The sequence below is a fragment of the Cervus elaphus genome, chromosome 29 (assembly GCF_910594005.1).
Source record: "Cervus elaphus chromosome 29, mCerEla1.1, whole genome shotgun sequence".
NCBI lineage: Eukaryota > Metazoa > Chordata > Mammalia > Artiodactyla > Cervidae > Cervus > Cervus elaphus.
Window position 1 is genome coordinate 27,784,910 of NC_057843.1, and position 17,439 is coordinate 27,802,348.

At 45.1% G+C, this 17,439-nt stretch overlaps 1 long non-coding RNA gene across 2 annotated transcripts in view; it reads right to left on the reverse strand.

Moving 5' to 3' along the window:
* Nucleotides 1-17,439, reverse strand: part of LOC122686236 — a 184,211-nt gene that overhangs the window by 125,944 nt on the left and 40,828 nt on the right. The window contains exons 1-3 of one of the 2 annotated variants that reach the window (XR_006338666.1): nt 12,713-12,968; nt 10,967-11,102; nt 5,970-6,060 (exon numbers count right to left, since the gene is read on the reverse strand). This is a non-coding gene — a long non-coding RNA (uncharacterized LOC122686236). Of the gene's footprint in view, nt 1-5,969; nt 6,061-10,966; nt 11,103-12,712; nt 12,969-17,439 lie in introns of those variants that run through there. The other variant, XR_006338665.1, reaches the window with a different exon arrangement.

The window sequence follows — 17,439 nt, forward strand, 5'->3', positions numbered from 1 at the left end:
GTCTGCCAATGGGAGAGGATTTGGGAGGGATGAGGAGTGGCAGCCTTTCTCAAAAGTCATGTACACTGCCTGCATGTTCTCCCCTCAGCCTAATTCCTATTCCTAAGTAGCTCCTATCCTGATGAGATGGTCTCTTGGTAACTCTATACCTCTCCTTAGCCCTTACTGAAATCAAGGCTCAGGTCTATACTGGATCTCCATTTTCTCTCAAGTGCCTAGCCCAGTCCATGGCATGTAGCACACATCAACAAATGTTCATTGAATGAATGATTAAATGAAGGTTTGGATGAAGGGATGGATGGGTCGATGAGTAGATAGATGGATGATGAATGAATGATGATTGATGGATAATGGAATTCCAATACAGTTCCATCTGGGTCCTGTCTATCTTCCTTCCAGGGTCCTGGATCCTGCCTCCCTGAGAAATCTCTTGCTTTTGTGCTAACTTAAAGAAGTCCAGTCAATAGGTGATGGTGTTACTGGACACTCATCATGAATTACTGCAGTAGCAACAGAGAAAGGCCAAGAGAGCAACCAAAGAGAGGGGCTAGGAAGATAAAAGGCAGAGAGGGAGAAATAGAGAGGTTGAGAGGTGCACAGAAAAACAGACCATGGGCAGCTGGAGGAGAAAGGCAGAAGCTTTAGGGACCTGAAGGGAAAACAGAGGGAAGAGAGGCTCTGAGACTACCCACAGGGAGGGGGAGGCAGCTAAGAGGGGCGAACCACGAAAAAAGAACTGTATCATCAGGAAAACAAAAACAATAGGGGCTTCTCTAATAGGACTGTAGGGAGGTGAAAGTTGGAGGCTTGTAAGAGGGAGGAGGAATCTTAACCAGAAAAATTTAAGTAGCAGAGAAAGAGAGAAACAAGATGAGAGAAAAAGTGCTGGCCCTGAAAGCTACAGAAGGGGTGCCTGGCCTGAGAGAGCCAAAGCCACAGCCGCTCTGCCAAGGGAGGAAACCTTAGGAGACCCGCCCAACCAGAATCTTGAAGTCTCAGACTTTTTCCACCTTATGAGCTGTAAATTGATCTATTCAGTTAGAGAAACCTGGTTTTTATTGAGTAATTTCCTCTGAACGACCTCCAGTTTTGAAAATGTCCCCAAAGTTCTCTGACTCCCCCCTCCCCCGCCGGGTCCCTGCATCAGTGCCTGTAAATCATGGGAGGCAGGGCCGCCCCCCACCCAGCCACCGCCCCGTCCCTTGCTGTTGGTCAGGTCCCCTGGCTAATCCTGATACGGTACAGGGTCCTGCTTGGTGCAGAGACCTCAGATCTGTTTGTTCTGCTGGCCAGGTCCCAGCATGCACCTCGCCGAGCTCATATTCCAGCTATAGCTCTGGAGCCCCCAGCTACAGCAGGGATTTCTAACTTGTCCCAAGGAACGTCCGTCCTCTGCCTGGCCTTGATATCAAGGAAATTTCTCCAGTTTTCTTCTTTGCCCTCAAGTGGGGCCTCTTGCAGATGCACACAAGGGGCTCTTTATGGGAAGCATTGCCCATCACTTGCTTTTACATTGGATCTTTTATGCCAGGATCCCTCAAAGCATTTTCACAAACAAGTGTCATTGTCTCCCCCTTCCAGATGGCACAGAGAGGAAAGCACAGAAACTTAAGCAGTTCAACGAAGGTCGCTCAGAAAGTCAGAGCAGAGGTGGGAACAGAACCCGGAACTCCCCGCTCCCAAACCTATCACCTGCTACTCCCTGGCAGAGCTGGGAACAGCCAGCCTCTGTGAGGCCCCTTCCCATACTCCCTACAGCAGCATGCAACACGCCCCCTCCTCCCCACCCCCCTCACCCCCGCCTCACCAATCTTTGCTACCAAAGCTCAAAATGGTAATTCTGTCTTCCTAACTAGGATTGCACAGGTCTTTGGTTGGAAGGGGCCATTTTGCAAAATCAATTGAAGGTTGATGGACTTGCCAAGATCCAGTAGGGTGGGAGGGGGGCCTGAAAGCCCCCTCAGGAGGTGAGATGTAGGCGTCAGGCTCAAAAAGCAATTGCATTACCTGTGTGGCTAAGGTTTTACTGCCTGCTCAATCTGAAAGTTAGCAAAGTAGTAATCAATGAAAAGGAAATATAATTGAGAAGATTAAAAGCTGAGGGTGGGTATGGACTGGGGAGGGAAGTGATTGCTAAAGAGGTCCATTTGTATAATTCAAAGGTCGATGACTCTCATTAAACTCACATCTCCAGACACTCAGGGGATGAAAGAGAAACTCTCCATGCCGACTGGCTGACACCTAAGAGTTTCCTCCTGGCCACTTTCAAGGGTAGTGTGAGGCCAGAGGGGCTGAGAAGAGGTTGGAAAGAAAATTTAGGGGAATCCATAAGCAAAAGAACATTTGGATAAATGAAACACAAAACCAAGCCTCTGAGCCTTTTAAAAATGATATCCAAGTTTCTTTTAGTCTCTGAAGACTTGTTTACATGATCTGAATGGAAGCTGAACTGATGCCCAAGGAAGTTCTAGACTAGAACAGCCCTTGCTTTCTTTGTTTATATTCACACCCACCCTCCAACACACACACACTTTATCCTTACACAGAACACATGTGTTTCTATAGCTTTGGATCAGTAATGGGCTCTGGCTGACACCACACTTTTATACGCAGATGTATTAACTGTATCTGTCTCTGAGACAAGGGACAGATTGTCTTGCACATTCCCACATTCCTCCCTGGGAGACAAGGTATATATAAGGGTGCATATGTGTGTCTGTGTGTGTGTGTGTGTGTGTGTGTGTGTGTTTACAGGTCTAAACTGAGACTTGGGGGCTGTGAGGTCCAGGAGGCCAGACCACCCCTGCCTGCTAGGACATGAGCACCAGAGCAGACAATACTATGGTTTGTCTTCCTGCTTTTGCTCTTCTTCTACTGAGGTTGCTAACAAGTGGATGCCCAGTTTATCCAGGTCTGCCTTGCCCCTTCATACATCTTCTATTCTTATTGTCTACACCAGGAACCTCTACAAGTATGCCTTAGAGACCATAGGATACAGATAGAGCTCTAAGATACAGCAAAAATATTTATTTGCTATTACTGCCTAACATATTATCACAAACTTAGCTGCTGAAAACAAAAGGATTTTCCTCCTTCAGTTTGCAGGGGTCCAGAGTCTGGCATAACATGGATGGGTTTCTGCTCAGGGTCTCCCAGGGCAATCAGGGCCAGCCAGGTTGCTATCTCTCCTGAGGCCCGGGATCCTCCTTCAAGCTCTTTCAGGGTATCAGAATCCAGTTCATGGCGGTAAAGGACTGGGGTCCCTGTTTTCTTGTTGACTGTTAACTGGGGGCTGTTTTCAGGTTCTGCTGCTTCTGCTAAGTTACTTCAGTCGTGTCCGACTCTGTGCAACCCCATAGACGGCAGCCCACCAGGCTCCTCTGTCCCTTGGATTCTCCAGGCAAGAATACCGGAGTGGGTTGCCATTTCCTTCTCCAATGCATGAAAGTGAAAAGTGAAAGTGAAGTCACTCAGTCGTGTCTGACTCTTAGCGACTTCATGGACTGCAGCCTACGAGGCTCCTCCGTCCATGGGATTTTCCAGGCAAGAGTACTGGAATGGGGTGCCATTGCTTTCTCCGGTTTTCAGGTTCTAGAGGCTGGCTATTGTGCCTGGCTGTGAGGCTTCCCTGCAACACAAGAGTGTTGTCCTTCAAGGCCAGCAGAGAATTCTCTACTGCTTTGAATCTTGGACACTGTCTGTCTCTGGCCTCTAGATCCAGATATAAAGGGTTCATATGGATAGGAACAGTTAATCCATTTTGATTAACTCAAACATGACTTATTAGTTACCTTAATAGCATATTGCAAACATAAAATCCCTTTTGTTATGTAATGTAAGACAATCACAGCAGTGATGGTTTATTTAGTTACCGGTGTTACCCACACTTCAGAGGAGAAGATTAATCAAGAGTCAGGGTCATTGGTGGTGTCTAAGAATTCCACCTAACACAACAAATGAAAATAGTATTTTCTCATACAACACCTGAGACACACTTATATTTACCATTCATTGTTCATCTGAAGTTCAAATTTAAGCAGGCATCCTGTATTTTATCTGGCAATACTAGATGCAGAACCTAGGGGCCTCTGCTACTCAAACAGGCCAAGATTGGCCTGCAGTAGGAGAAGGCATTTCCTTTGTGAAGCAGGCAGCAGTAGAACTTTCTTCAGCTGGGGGCCCTTTGGTGATAAGAGAAGGCCTCTGTGGCCTGATTTCTACAGCATCACTGTTTCTGCTTCCCTCCCCCAGCTCCCTCGGCCCAGGGCTGTCAACACCCTGCAGACACACGGAGAGCAATTGCTGTTCCCAGGCCATGTGCGAAAGCGGCCCCAGAGGTCAGCCACTAAGTCTCACTTGCCTCGAAGCACAGCCTGGTGGGTGGAGTAGGGGACTGGGGAGTGGAGCCCGAGGTGCTGAGGGAGACAGAAGCAACCCCAAGCTCTCCCCCTTCAGCCCGGTATGGGAAGATCCCTGTCCCAGAAGAAGCTCTCCTCTCAAGGTGGGCCATACAGGCTCTTTGGGCTGTGGAAAGCTCCCCTCACCAGCAGAGTTTTCCTTGTGAGAGAGGCTTGGCTCTCCTCACGGCTGCTCCAAATCCTTGCCAGCAACACTTCAAACTCTGGCCGGCCCAGTGTTACATTTTAACAGGCCAGGCCCTATTAGCCTGATCCTAGGATGGGTTATTCTTTCCAGTTTTCACTAACAAAAATCCCCTTTTATTTGGACACTCAAGTGGCCTCTAGGAACGAGGCTTTCATGAGTTGCCAAAAATGTTCGGATGCGGCAACATTTGTGTGTGTGGCCAATTACATCGTACCTCTGGGGCTGATCCCACAGGCTTTTCTCAGGCAAGACTTCTGTGAACTTCCAGCAGACCCCCCACCCTTTTTCTTGAGCTCTATCTGCAAGAGCAGGCTCTGGGTGGCTGCCTGGGCGGCTGGAGACGAGTTTATGCATAGAGTTCTTATTTGTATGAAACCAATCTGAGTGGGGAGAATGATTTATACGCGCACTAGTCAATGCATTATTAGAATTAATATCATTATTTCTCTGCTTCCCTTTTTAGGTTTTTCCTCTCATAAATCAATTTAGTTCGATAAGATTGGGCTGAGTTTTGGCTGCACACAGCCTGGAGTGTTCTGTGTGGTGGGAGCAGAGAACTATTTGGCGAGTTCAGACAATGCCTCCATTGTTTTCTGATTTATTGAAAGCTCAGCTTTTGCTAGTATTAGACGTACTTGTTGATGTTTTGCAAAGGAGGGATTAGTGAGGATTTTTTCTGACCCAAGAGCTATCTCGCTACAGCGTTGGTTCTTAGAGTCTCTGGTTTGTTGTAAGTTGCCTTTTCCATAGCTAAGTAATGGCCACTGAAAGGATGGGTAGGTGTTTTTATAATCATTCTCTCTTTCCATCTTCCTTTTTGGCCAAGACATACTAACTTGTCTTGTGTCTGCTCTGAGTTTCCTAACTGCCTGCAGAAGAGGATCTATTCAAGTCTTTTCCTTCATCATCACATTTATTAAATGTATCAGTTGTGCAATGTCTTTCTTATTGATGCACTCCCAATGCCAAACCAGTGCAGGCCGGAGACTCGCATCAGAAATCCATGAATATGAGTATCTGGGGCATATTTAATAGGATTCCGATACTCTCTTTCATTAACCTCTTCATGCACCTCATGCAAACGTTGCCTCCACTGTATGCTTTTTAGAATCTGTCATAGAAGTCACTAGGGAATCCTATGGTATTTTTCTTATGAAAAGGACATCAGATATGTTTAAAAATTTCTTGTCTTTTTATGTTTTTTAATGTCTTTTAAAATGTCTTTATGTCTTTTAAAATGTTTTAAAAATTCCTGTCTGCAACAGGAAATCAGGAAGAGCTGATGTGGCTTCAAACGCAATCATGGTTACTTTAACCTTAGTCTCTTTCACCCGCCATATCTTCACCCTGACATCCTTACCCACCTGCTCACCAGCCTTCCAGGAGCTCCGTGCAACAGCTTTTACTATCTGTATTTCTTGCCTGGGAATTCCTGTGCCTCTTTTCCTCTTTGCTCTGAAAAGGAAACAGAAAGAATAAACTTAGGAGGACAGGCTACAGTCCCACGGGCACATGCAGCTGCCCCTAAGAGGCATTTGGGTGTTAACCCCTCTGAAAGGTAAAAGTTGAAAGTGTTAATCGCTCAGTTGTGTTTGACTCTTTGGACCGCACAGACTACATACAGCCTGCCAGGCTCCTCCATCCATGGGATTTTCCAGGCAAGAATACTGGAGTGGGTTGCCATTTCCTTTTCCAGGAAGGGAATCGTCCCGACCCAGGGATCAAACCTGGGTCTCCTGCCCTACCGACAAATTCTTTACCATCTGAGCCACCAAGGAAGCAGGGTGGCCAAGATCCTGGTAGTGCTTTGTTTGATTAATTCTAGTAAAAATTGACGTTTAAATAAGCCTTAAAGAGGTGGAGCTTCCAAACCCAGGGTCCTACATGTAACAGTCACTCACTACACAGTTGTGGAATCAACTAGATTTTATATTGATTAGCTCTTTCCTGTTTTAAGAAAAATTATTAAAAAACAAAACAAACCTTCCACAAGGGGGTATCATTATACCCTTAGTGACAATCTCCTGTCACAGTTACAACGTGAGTCACCCTGCCCTAGTACGTGGTGTTGGGAATTCACCGAGCAGCCTCGGTTTTCCTGGAAATGTAACGTGAACACAGCACATCATACCATTATAGCAGTAGGAGTGTGTCAGTCACCTAGTCATGTCCAGCTCTTTGTGACCCCATGGACTTGTAGCATGCCAGACTCCTCTGTCCAAGGAGTTCTCCACGTAAGAACACTGGAGTGGGTAGCCATTCCCTTCTCCAGGGCATCGTCCCAACCCAGGGGTCGAACCTGGGTCTGCCGCATTGCAAGCAGATTCTGAACCATCTGAGCCACCACACCATTACCACTCCCCAGTCCCAGTTCACACACCATCTCTGGCTAACACACGCAAGTCTATTTCTCACAAGGAGAGGAACATTAGAAAGGAAAATGAATCAAGACATTGCCTCTGGAAACTGAAAGCAAACCAGAGCAATGTTTAGTCGTGCCTCAAACGTTCATGGATTTGAGAAGGTTCACGGATCCCTCTGGATAAGGATTCATTGTTTTTGAGAGAGCGTAATTCCTCAATGAAACCAGAAAGACTGGTCAGCTCCCACATCTGAAACATACAAGCTATGTAGCTCAGGCCAGTTAGTTGGCTTCACTGAAGGTACTTCCTCACCTATGAAATGAGGGTAACACTATTCTCCTTTCAGCTGCTATGAGGACTACAAAAAACCTGCTTTGGCAAGAACTAGACCCTCAATAAATATGGTTTTCCCTTTTGGAATGTATGGAATATAATGCAGATTTATCTCAAGATGCTAGATTACATACATTTTAACTATCAGCTACTAGACTATGTCTTCACACAGTGAAGTAACTCAGAGGTTACTGCCTTATGTGTGACTCAATTTACTCTTGCACTAAGCACTCCAGCCCATGTGTGGACCACTCTGACTGGCTTTACTTGGACACCCGAGAGGTTCTCAAGGGCTGGTGAGGCCAAGTGTGAGGGGTAGTCCCAGACTCTAGGCTGGTGTTGCATGTCTTTGCCCCACACACCACTTTTCTGCTCCATTAGTGTGATCCTAGTTTATTTCCTGCCTTCTCTATCCCTCTGTCCTCTAGTGATACTTTCCATGGCTGTCATAGCCTCCCTTCTTTCTAATTTTCTGTTTTCTCATTTTGCTTCCTTTCCTCCAGTCTTCTCAGCCTTCTGTATCAGTGTGACTTGGCTGGTATCAACTGCTAACTGCCCAGCAAGAAACAGATGGCACACTCAAATCCAAAGAATTCTAGAAAGGTTTAATGAAAGGACTATTTGCAAAGTGTAGGCAGAGTATACCACATGAGAGATGGTCCAGTCCCCTGGGTCTAAAGACACGGGAGCTGTCACCACCTCTAGGCCCATAGAGGGAGGGAGAGGGAACCTGAAACTCAACTTCTAGAACCCAGAAAATGTCAGAGAGAGACTCAGTAGAGAGAATCAGGGCGATAAATACCTCAGATCTCTCTTCTCCCTCATTCCCACATCCTACAAGGGTTTCCCATTGGACAGACCCAATGAAAATCCAGACAGCAAGGCTTCCAGGGCCCGGAGTAGGGTGAAGAAGGGTAGAGGGTCTGGAGGAACACAGACACAGAGAGAGCTTGTCTCACTCTGGCTCATGAACCCAGCACCCACCAGCACTCCAGAGAGCCAGAATTCTGAGTGGGAGGGATGTGGGATCATTGGGGTGTGGCTACCATTTTGTGCAAACTTGCAGGCTCAATTTTGTTTTTCATCTTCGTGCCATTTCTCCCTTCCTTTAATTTACTACGGCTTGATCTACATTTTATGGAGTTATTTTAAGCACACGCAGGAGATCTTCTTGCCATACACAGGGAACAATCAATGTTCTCACTTAATAATTCATTCTTTCATTAAATGCCCTAAGTAATTAAATAAAACATGAATAAATTCCACACTGATATTTGCTAAAGTTTTGTTTCTAGAGAATTTTACCTGTTGGCAGATAAGCTGGGACCATTTACGATATTGAACAGTGAAACAAGAGTGTAGAGTCACAGTCATTCTCATAGTTACCAAAGGCTTACTAAGTACTGAATATTTTTTAGACATCACCCCAACTACTGAAATAGTCTAATGAAGTTTTAAAGAAACTGAGGCCCAGAGAAGCTCAGTGTCTTGCTCAAGGTCACATCAGGTAGAATCTGACAACAGGTTTTTCTGGCACCAAAGCCAGGCTTTTTCTATGATTTCCCCCACTCCATCTTTCTAACATTTCTACAGGGAAGCAGGTGATAACAGAAAAAATACCCTAGTAAGTCAGAGTTATCCATATTTCAAAACACAGGTGCATGTGGTATGCATTAAAGAGAGAGAGAGAGAGCCAAGTGTGAATTTCAGAAGAAGGTGGTGGGAGACCACATCTGAGGAATGTTCTAGAACACCGGGATCCCGCAAGAAGGAGAGAAAACTGGCAGAAGATAAAATTTTCTGCTCTACTCATCCCCTGAGATCCTTCCTCCAAAGAAGTCCAGCCATGGGCCCAAATGTTTATCTCAGTTCTCCAAAGAAGCCCACACTCATTGAAGGTGACTGTATCCTAGCCCTGCTACGAATCTCTAAGAGGCCCTCTGCTCCTGAAAAGGGCTTTCATATTAGTATTGGGCTCACACTCTTTCCTAATAATTCATTTCCTTCGTGACCTCCCTGTTAGCACATTTTGATTGTTTCATATCATCATGAAATATACTCCTTTGTTTTCACATTAGTTTTGTAGGTGGCGTGGGTTGATTGCAGACCTCTGGATAGTTCTCTAATGTTAGGATAGCCTCATCAGTCAAGGAGGAAGCAGATTTCGATATATATCCTGATCACTCCCCCAACTCCATCCCAAAGAGCCCCTCCTCCTACATGTCCCTTTCAGAATAATGGCCTGTCAGTCCCTTTGTGGGCTTCCCACTAGTGGTAAAGAATCCACCTGCCAATGTAGGAGACATAAGCGATGTGGGTTCAGTCCCTGAGTTGGGAAGATTGCCTGGATGAGGGCATGGCTACCCACTCCAGTATTCTTGCCTGGACAATTCTATGGACAGAGGAGCCTGATGGGCTATAGTCCATAGGGTCACAAAGAGTCGGACACGACTGAAGCAACTTAGCACGCGTGCATGCACAGTCCCTTTGTGGCCTCGGTTACCCTTGAGTCCCGCTCCTCCCTCATGTCCACAGCAAATCAGTTGTCAAGCCTTGTTGGACCTGGGTTGTGAATCCCTTTCTCCTTTTTTTTCACAGGGATTACCACAGTTAAAGCTCTTATCTACTCTCCTTTGACACCCAGTGAGCACTATAGGCTTTTTTCCTGAACAACTGAACAAATAAACCATTTAAGATAGATTTTCCTAACCACCTCTTCACTCCCTATCCATGTTCCACTGAGCCACTAGAGTTAACTTTGTTATACTTAGATTTGATCATTTCACTTCCTTATTTAACGTACCTTCTAATGTCTGCCAATTGCCTAAGAGAGTATTCCAAGTACTTTAACCTGATATAACAGGGGCTTTACCCTTCTTTCCCAGTGCTCCCTACAGCCTACTCTGAACTCTATTCATTTGATCCTCCCTACTTCTTGCCTGGAGAATCCCAGGAATGGAGGAGCCTGGTGGGCTGCCGTCTATGGGGTCGCACAGAGTCAGACACGACTGAAGCGACTTAGCAGCAGCAGCAGCAGCAACTTTGCTCATAGTGTCCTGTCTACCCACAACACTTATGGCCCTAATTTTTATAGCACCTCTTGCATGAGCATATCCCTGCTGCTAACCACTACACAATGAAGAGAAGGAATTCACTGGTCCAGATTGTCTTAGCTAGCTATGGCTAGGGACAAAGCCACTTTATATACATGCAGCCAGGGGAGGGGACCACCCCAATTGTCTGCTACATTTCCTATGTTGCTGTGAGAACACAGAGAAGACAGGCTTCATGACATGATCTCGTGTGGCACACAGGACCCAGGCATCCCAGAGATCCGTCTGCCAACTGGGAGAGGCTGAAGCAGGGGAATCACTCATTACATTGGCTAGCTAACATGGTTTTCATTCACAATCTACAGAGACAAAGTTCTCTAGTGGTTCTTTCTGGTTCTTGATAATTCAACCTTAAATTACCACGCACATCCTAAAGGAAGGAACAGAGGGTGAAAGAGGGGAATGGGGACAAGGCAACATCAGAGAGAAGCGGGTCACAGAAATCAACCCACTTCTCGTGACACTGTTCTTTTCTCCTCCTTTCTTCACTGGACTCATCCTTAAAATGGAGGTGAGGTCAGAGTAGATTAGGATATTGTGAACGTCCTTTACCTGCAGAGTCTTTTCTTCAGAAGAGGTTTTAGTGGCACTCTAGAAGCATATCCGGCAGACATGGACTGGTTGGTGTACTGTGTGGCCCTTCCTCAGTGGCCTGGGGATCATCAGGGCTGGTGCAAACTGGGAAGCCCTGGAAAAGACCAGTATCAGATGGGTCTGAGCACCAGAGAGGACTGAATCTCAAGCTGGTCAGAAGGAGGGGTGACGAGGGAGGGTGCGGGGGCGGTTTCAGGCCAAGCCCTGGGGGAGATTTCTGTATCCACTCTTCATCAAGGAATTCTAACAGAGCAGTTTTTCTTTCCCTTTTGCAGGTCCCTGACTTGAGAGGAGAAAATGGCTGTATCATTTGTGGCCTGTGAGTGTTGTGTCTGCTTCCCGTGGTTTGTTTTCCTGCTTTGAAAGCGAAACCGTGCACAGCTCCGAGATGGAAAGCAGACCAGGATTTGTCAGCGCGGCCATTCGTCATGTCCCCCAGAGGGGGCTGTGAACTCCTGCAGCCTTGAGCTCTGCCAGCTCGCAGACCACCCACCTTGCAGCGCTCTGAAGGCCACCAGGCAGCGTGGGCATGGGGCTCTTTTACCCAGCTGGTCTGAGGCCTCAGCCAGCTCCCACCCACCCCTGGGGATGCAGGCCTGGAATTAACCACAGTGATGGACCTTGGACCCGGCAGTCCAGGTCCCTTGTAGGGTGATTCTGAAGTGGGCCCAGGGTCAACTTGCAAAAATGTCCGGCATGGACAGAGCTGCTCAGATCTGCTTCACAGCAGAGCCGGGGAGGAAATCACTTTACTGCTCTGTGAAAAGTCATTTGGCTATGTTTAAGTTGAACTCTTTTGTTTTTTATTGTTCTGCAGAAAGCTAGTTGTAAAATGCTCTGATGAATAGCAACAGCAAATGTCTGCACCTGTCTGGTTGGGGGAGGGTGGGGGGACTAGGGAGGCACTTGGAGGCATCACTGTAAGAAAAAGTTTCTAATGCAGCTGTCCCAGACAGGTCACCGATGCTCAGCAAGTCCATCAGACCCACCTGGGAACTTAGGAAAGATGCCCTGGTCTGTAGCAGTCCACTCAAATCTTTGGGGCTGGCAGCCCCAAAGTCTCCCTGGTGAATGTTCTGAACTAATTTAAGAACCAGAGCGTGGGTCCATGTTGATCGTACAACTCCGTATCTGGGGAACGTTTCTAGGTGTGAGCCCAGGAGGATGCTCTGGTCTCCAGGGAATCAGAGGCAGCTGGGGCTGTTCCCAGAGCTGATCAGCAGGGCCAAAAAGGAGGATCTTATTTGCTTTGCCAGGCTGTGTCAAGTCTGGAGCAAATGAGCATAGCACTGAAGTCTTCTGAATCCACAGAAGTCTGGTATAAATATGCCACCTCGACCTGGAACAACAGCATATGGCAGAGGGGGAGTTGATTGCATCTGGGCTCAAGGAGGAGCAGGTTGAGCCTAGAGTCTGCATTTTAAGAGTTGGTTCACTCTTGTGTTTGTGTTCATTTTTTGTAGGACTGTCTCACTGTAATTTTAATAAAGGCAAACCTGGAATAGAAAAACATGGAAGCATGTGCTTTCTTACTTTCTCTCATTTAAACCTATTGGACATCTCATCTCATTCGTTGTGGGAGTATGCATCCAAGACCCTGTACCAGGACCCACGGTTAGACTCCAGGCACTCAGCATCCATCAACAGTGTGGACGGGACTCCCCTTGCAACTGCAGGGACACCAAGCCCCCAGTTTATCCTGACCTTTCACGGTTTCCCAGAAAGTGCTGAAGTAGTCCGAAGTCTGCAGGCTCCCTCGCGCTGACCCCAGCCCAAGAACACACTCAGAAGAGGACTGGGCTCCGGGGATGGGCTCGGTTTCCAGCCGTCCCAGACCATGCGGTGCTTTGTCAGCCCCCACACTGGAACAGCGACTACTGAGTCAGGTTTCCTGACTTCATGACTTCAGCATGTGTGGCCGAAGGGACCCAGCAGCCATGCTCTCCACAACATCTGGCATGCTCTGTCTCTGGGGCTTCGTCTTGCAAATTTTCTAAGGAAAAAAAAAAATCTAATTGTCTCATTTCTTTCCCATTGGGTATCAGGGTGAGTTTTGGTGGGAGGAAGGTATGCTGGGGGAAGAAAAACGGCTGTTACTTCTTCTCATGCATTATCTGTCTTTGAAATCCAGTGATGAAAATGTCTGTGGGAGGGAGGAGGGGCTTTGGCAGGAGAACACATTCCAAGACCTGCTGGCCTGGGCTGTCGGCTATCGTATGTTCTCCACAAATGATTTATATTAGCACAGTCAGTGTTCCTGAGGTGGGGGATGACCATCCTGGCCATGACCAAGTCTCCTTGGAAAAACAAAGAGAAGGAAGAGCTAATGGTACAACTGGTGTGAGGAGAGAAAGAGGAATTAGAGAAAAAGCACATGATGAAACAGGGATTTAAAAAAAAGAAACAGCTGGAGGGGAAGAGCTAGGAGAAGATTTTCTACTTTACAAGAATTATTTCTATTTTCCTGATCATCCTCTTTTACTTGTAAAAGAAAAGGTGTTTTTCTTCATTGTGTTAATACTCCAGAAATACTTCACTGTATCAAACACTTGAGAACTGTTGATTTAGGAGCTTCTCTTTATGGTAGAATAGATAAACTCTTAGCCAATATTTGAAATTCATTCAGATTTAGTAAAGATTCAGGGAGGTGGGGGTTTAGTCACTAAGCCATGTCCAACTCTTTTGCGAGCCTTTGGACTGTAGCCCACTAGGCTCCTCTGTCTGTGGGATTATCCAGGCAAGAATACTGGAGTGGGTTGCCATTTCCTTCTCCAGGGAATCTTCCCAACCCAGGGATCTAACCTAGGTCTCCTGTATTGGCAGGCAGATTCTTTACCAACTGAGACACCAGGAAAGCCCCAATTGTAATGATTCATATGATAGTTTTAAAAATTACTGTCGCTGGTTAGTGAGGTTGTTTGCTTTGGGGACAGAGACAAAGATCAAAGTGAGGCTATCATTGGTTCTCTAATTTCTTCTTTTTTATTTCCCTACTTTTTTGCTAAAAGAACAACTTTTAAGAGGATAAAGGCTACCAAATTCATTCACATTTGTGATCATCATGGAGCCTCAGACTTGCACATTCTCATATAGTAACTGTTTTTCACATGGTATGGACTGAAAATAATGGTCTTTAAAATGGATACAGGCAATGTCCTTGGTTGTCAGCTGATAACTCAGCATCAGCACCACCTCCTGCTACACTCTCCTCTGTATCACAGGGCATGGGAGAGCCAGAAACACATTTCTTAGAAGTCTTCCCCTCTGTGGTTGTGGCTTAGGGTCTCCTCTCAGAGGCCCTTGCACAAAGTTTGGAAGCCAGAGTTTTCCAGAAAGATTTCCAGGCAGACACATCAGCATATATGGCGGGGGTTTCCAGCAAGCTCTGGAGAATCACCTGCTCCTGGAGACTTGAAGTTCACAGTGACTTCTGAGGAAACTTTCCAGAATGACCCACTCCAGCGCTGCCAGCAGCTGAAATCATCACTGGGAGTTTCCCTGACCTTAGCTCCACAGCCCTTCCAACGGTTTTGCTTGCCTCTAATTCTCTGAATTCAAGTCATTACTGTTTATAATGCTTTTCTTTTTTTTTTGACCACTCTGCAAGGCATACAGGATCTTTGTTCCCCAACTTAGACTCCAACCCAAGACCTGCTGCACTGGAAGCAGAGAGTCCTAACCACTGAGCCTCCAGGGAATTCCCTAGAGTGGTTTCTATCTCCCTGAACAAGCTCTGAAAAATGCAGCAAGCCATTGGGATAGGACAAAATCACTTTGGGAGGGAGTGTAGATCAAGAAGAGGACAAAGAAGCACATAAGCTATGTCCTTCCTTCCTCTGCCTTGCGCCGACAGCCTGCCTTTCAGCTCAGCGGGCTCATTCCCAGTCTCGAAGACCCCTTCTGATGTTCATCAGAGTTAAGAAAAAATGGTGCCCAGCCTCCAAAACTATTCCTTCCCCATTTTAAAGAAATAGCCTTTACTTTAAGCATCCTGTTATACAGATTGCAGATGTTAATAGCACAACTTCTAGAACATATTGATCCAGGTTTAAAAGGAACCACCTGTGTCCAACATTAACTCAATGGAATAGTCTGTAAGAGCAGAGTAACTAGAGAGAAAAACAATGTTTTGGTCTCTTTAGTTTATCACTAGTTTCAGCAAAATCAACTGTTTGCTTCAGAATACAGTCTCTGTAAATCAGAAAACTGAGATCACCAAAGGGAGGCGCTGAGCACTGCCAGCATATACAGACACTCAAAAAATTCACTTTATGAATTTTTGAAATCACAGAGAGAACTCCAGGAGATGTGACAATCAGGACAAAATACTATCTTTTACATGTAGAAAGAGCACTAAAAGTTTTAAACTCTTCCATGGGGGAGCTAACAACTCAAATCCTTTCAAAACCTGAAATCAAAACAATATTGTAAAGCAATTATCCTTCAATTAAAAATAAATAAATAAAGTGTGAAAGTGTTAGTTGTTCAGACATGTTCAGCTCTTTGTGACCCCATGTACTGTAACAAACCAGGCTCCTCAGTCCATAGAATTTTCCAGGCAAGAATACTGGAGTGGGTTGCCATTAAAATAAATAAATTTTATTATTATAAAACCCTGAAGCTAAAGAGGTTCCATCCCCAGGGAATCTGAATTTCTGGATCTGTAAGAAATAAAGGAAGAAGTACTTAACAACACAGAAATTATTTAACTGGCACACCAGCCGGAGCACCCAAATAAACAGCTCTATTTTCCAACTAAGTAAGTTATTTAAAATCTCCTTGGGATATCTCAGAAAATTAATGTCAAGAATAACACAGGCGACTCTTACCTTCTGAGATGGTACACACATACACACACACAGACACACAGAGACACACACGCACGCACACACAAAAGAACAACAGACAATAATTTGGAATGACCTCAGAGTACTGATTCAACCTTTGTTTCTTCCTGTGGCAAAACCATGGTGGAATTTAGAAGCTCTGAGTTTGAATCTCAGGACTGGCCAATTTTTAACTGAGTGGCCTTGGGAAAAATCACTTTGCTCTGATTTGATTTTCTTCAACTATAAAACAGTGATGATGGCAGGATGTGCATGTACCTTTCAGACCCCCATGATTATTGTGAGGATAAAACGATGAGTGTGAAATGTCTTAGAAAACAGAAATATTCTCAGCGTACAACCCATAAGTAAAATCTTGTATTCCAGTTTATGGTAATACTATTCAATTGCTCAAATTTTAAGCTAAAACTCTTTTAATGACAAAAACCCTTGCTTACTGATTCCTAAGGCATAGGAGTAGATAGTGATTTTATTCTACTAACAAACAGCAATTCTGCAACCACACAGCACTGCCATTATGTACACATACTTACAAATAGGGAAGTCCAGAGGAAAGTTGTTATGGCAACAGCTGGACTGTGAGCATGAGACTGGAGTGGACCATGTCCTCACTAATAAATGTCAGCTTGATTGGAATTACTTACTAAAGTGGAGCTTAGACAAAGCCAAAAAGGAAAACCAAAGCTTTCTCGATAAAATGGAATCCCAAAGCATAAATAAAAGATTCCACCTGAGAACAATGATTTATTATCTCTCACTCAAGAAAAGGATGCTCGGTCCATTCTATATGACCACATCTCTTAAGTTGTTTGCTACTGGTTTATAAAAAGCTCAGGCATGTGTGTCCATAAGGAGGCATACAAAAGCGCATGCGCACACACACACACACACACACACACACACACACACTACACACTACACAAATATATAAGTTCAACTAAAAGATAAACTAGAGGTTATTGGTTACTTGAAATGAAACTAGGTATATCTTTGCCCTAAAAAGCAAATTATCCCACCTTTAGATCAGAAACACTAATAAAAGTTTACATCAGCCAAAGAGAGTTTGGTATTCAGGAAACCTGAGACATTAAAGTGAGGCTGTCACAAAAACAGACTGAACATCTAAAACTTAAAAACACATCACACCTAGCATGAAGATGTGAATGAATTTATTCTGCCTCAAACCAACTTGGACCATATATAATTCACTTCCTTATAAGCTATTTGATTAGAAATGCTGGAAATAATCATGTTACCACATAAAACCCTTCTTTCTCCAAGTTCTCCAAGCTACCAGAGAGAGGACACGCTGGAAAGAGTATTTACATTTTTGTTAGGAAGATACCAAGTACCTTTCCTAAGAGCAGGCATCTTGGAATGGACGGTCGCAATGAACTTTTTCTTTTTTTTAAGTCATGCGTGAACTAAATGTCTCCCTTCTTCAACATAATTTATATAGCTTTATAAAACCAACATCAGATTTTTAAAGGTTTTTAAGGTTCTTATACTTATGTTTCATTTATAAGGCATGATCAGACATGATCATCACCACCCTATGCATGCTATGCACTAAGTCGCTTCAGT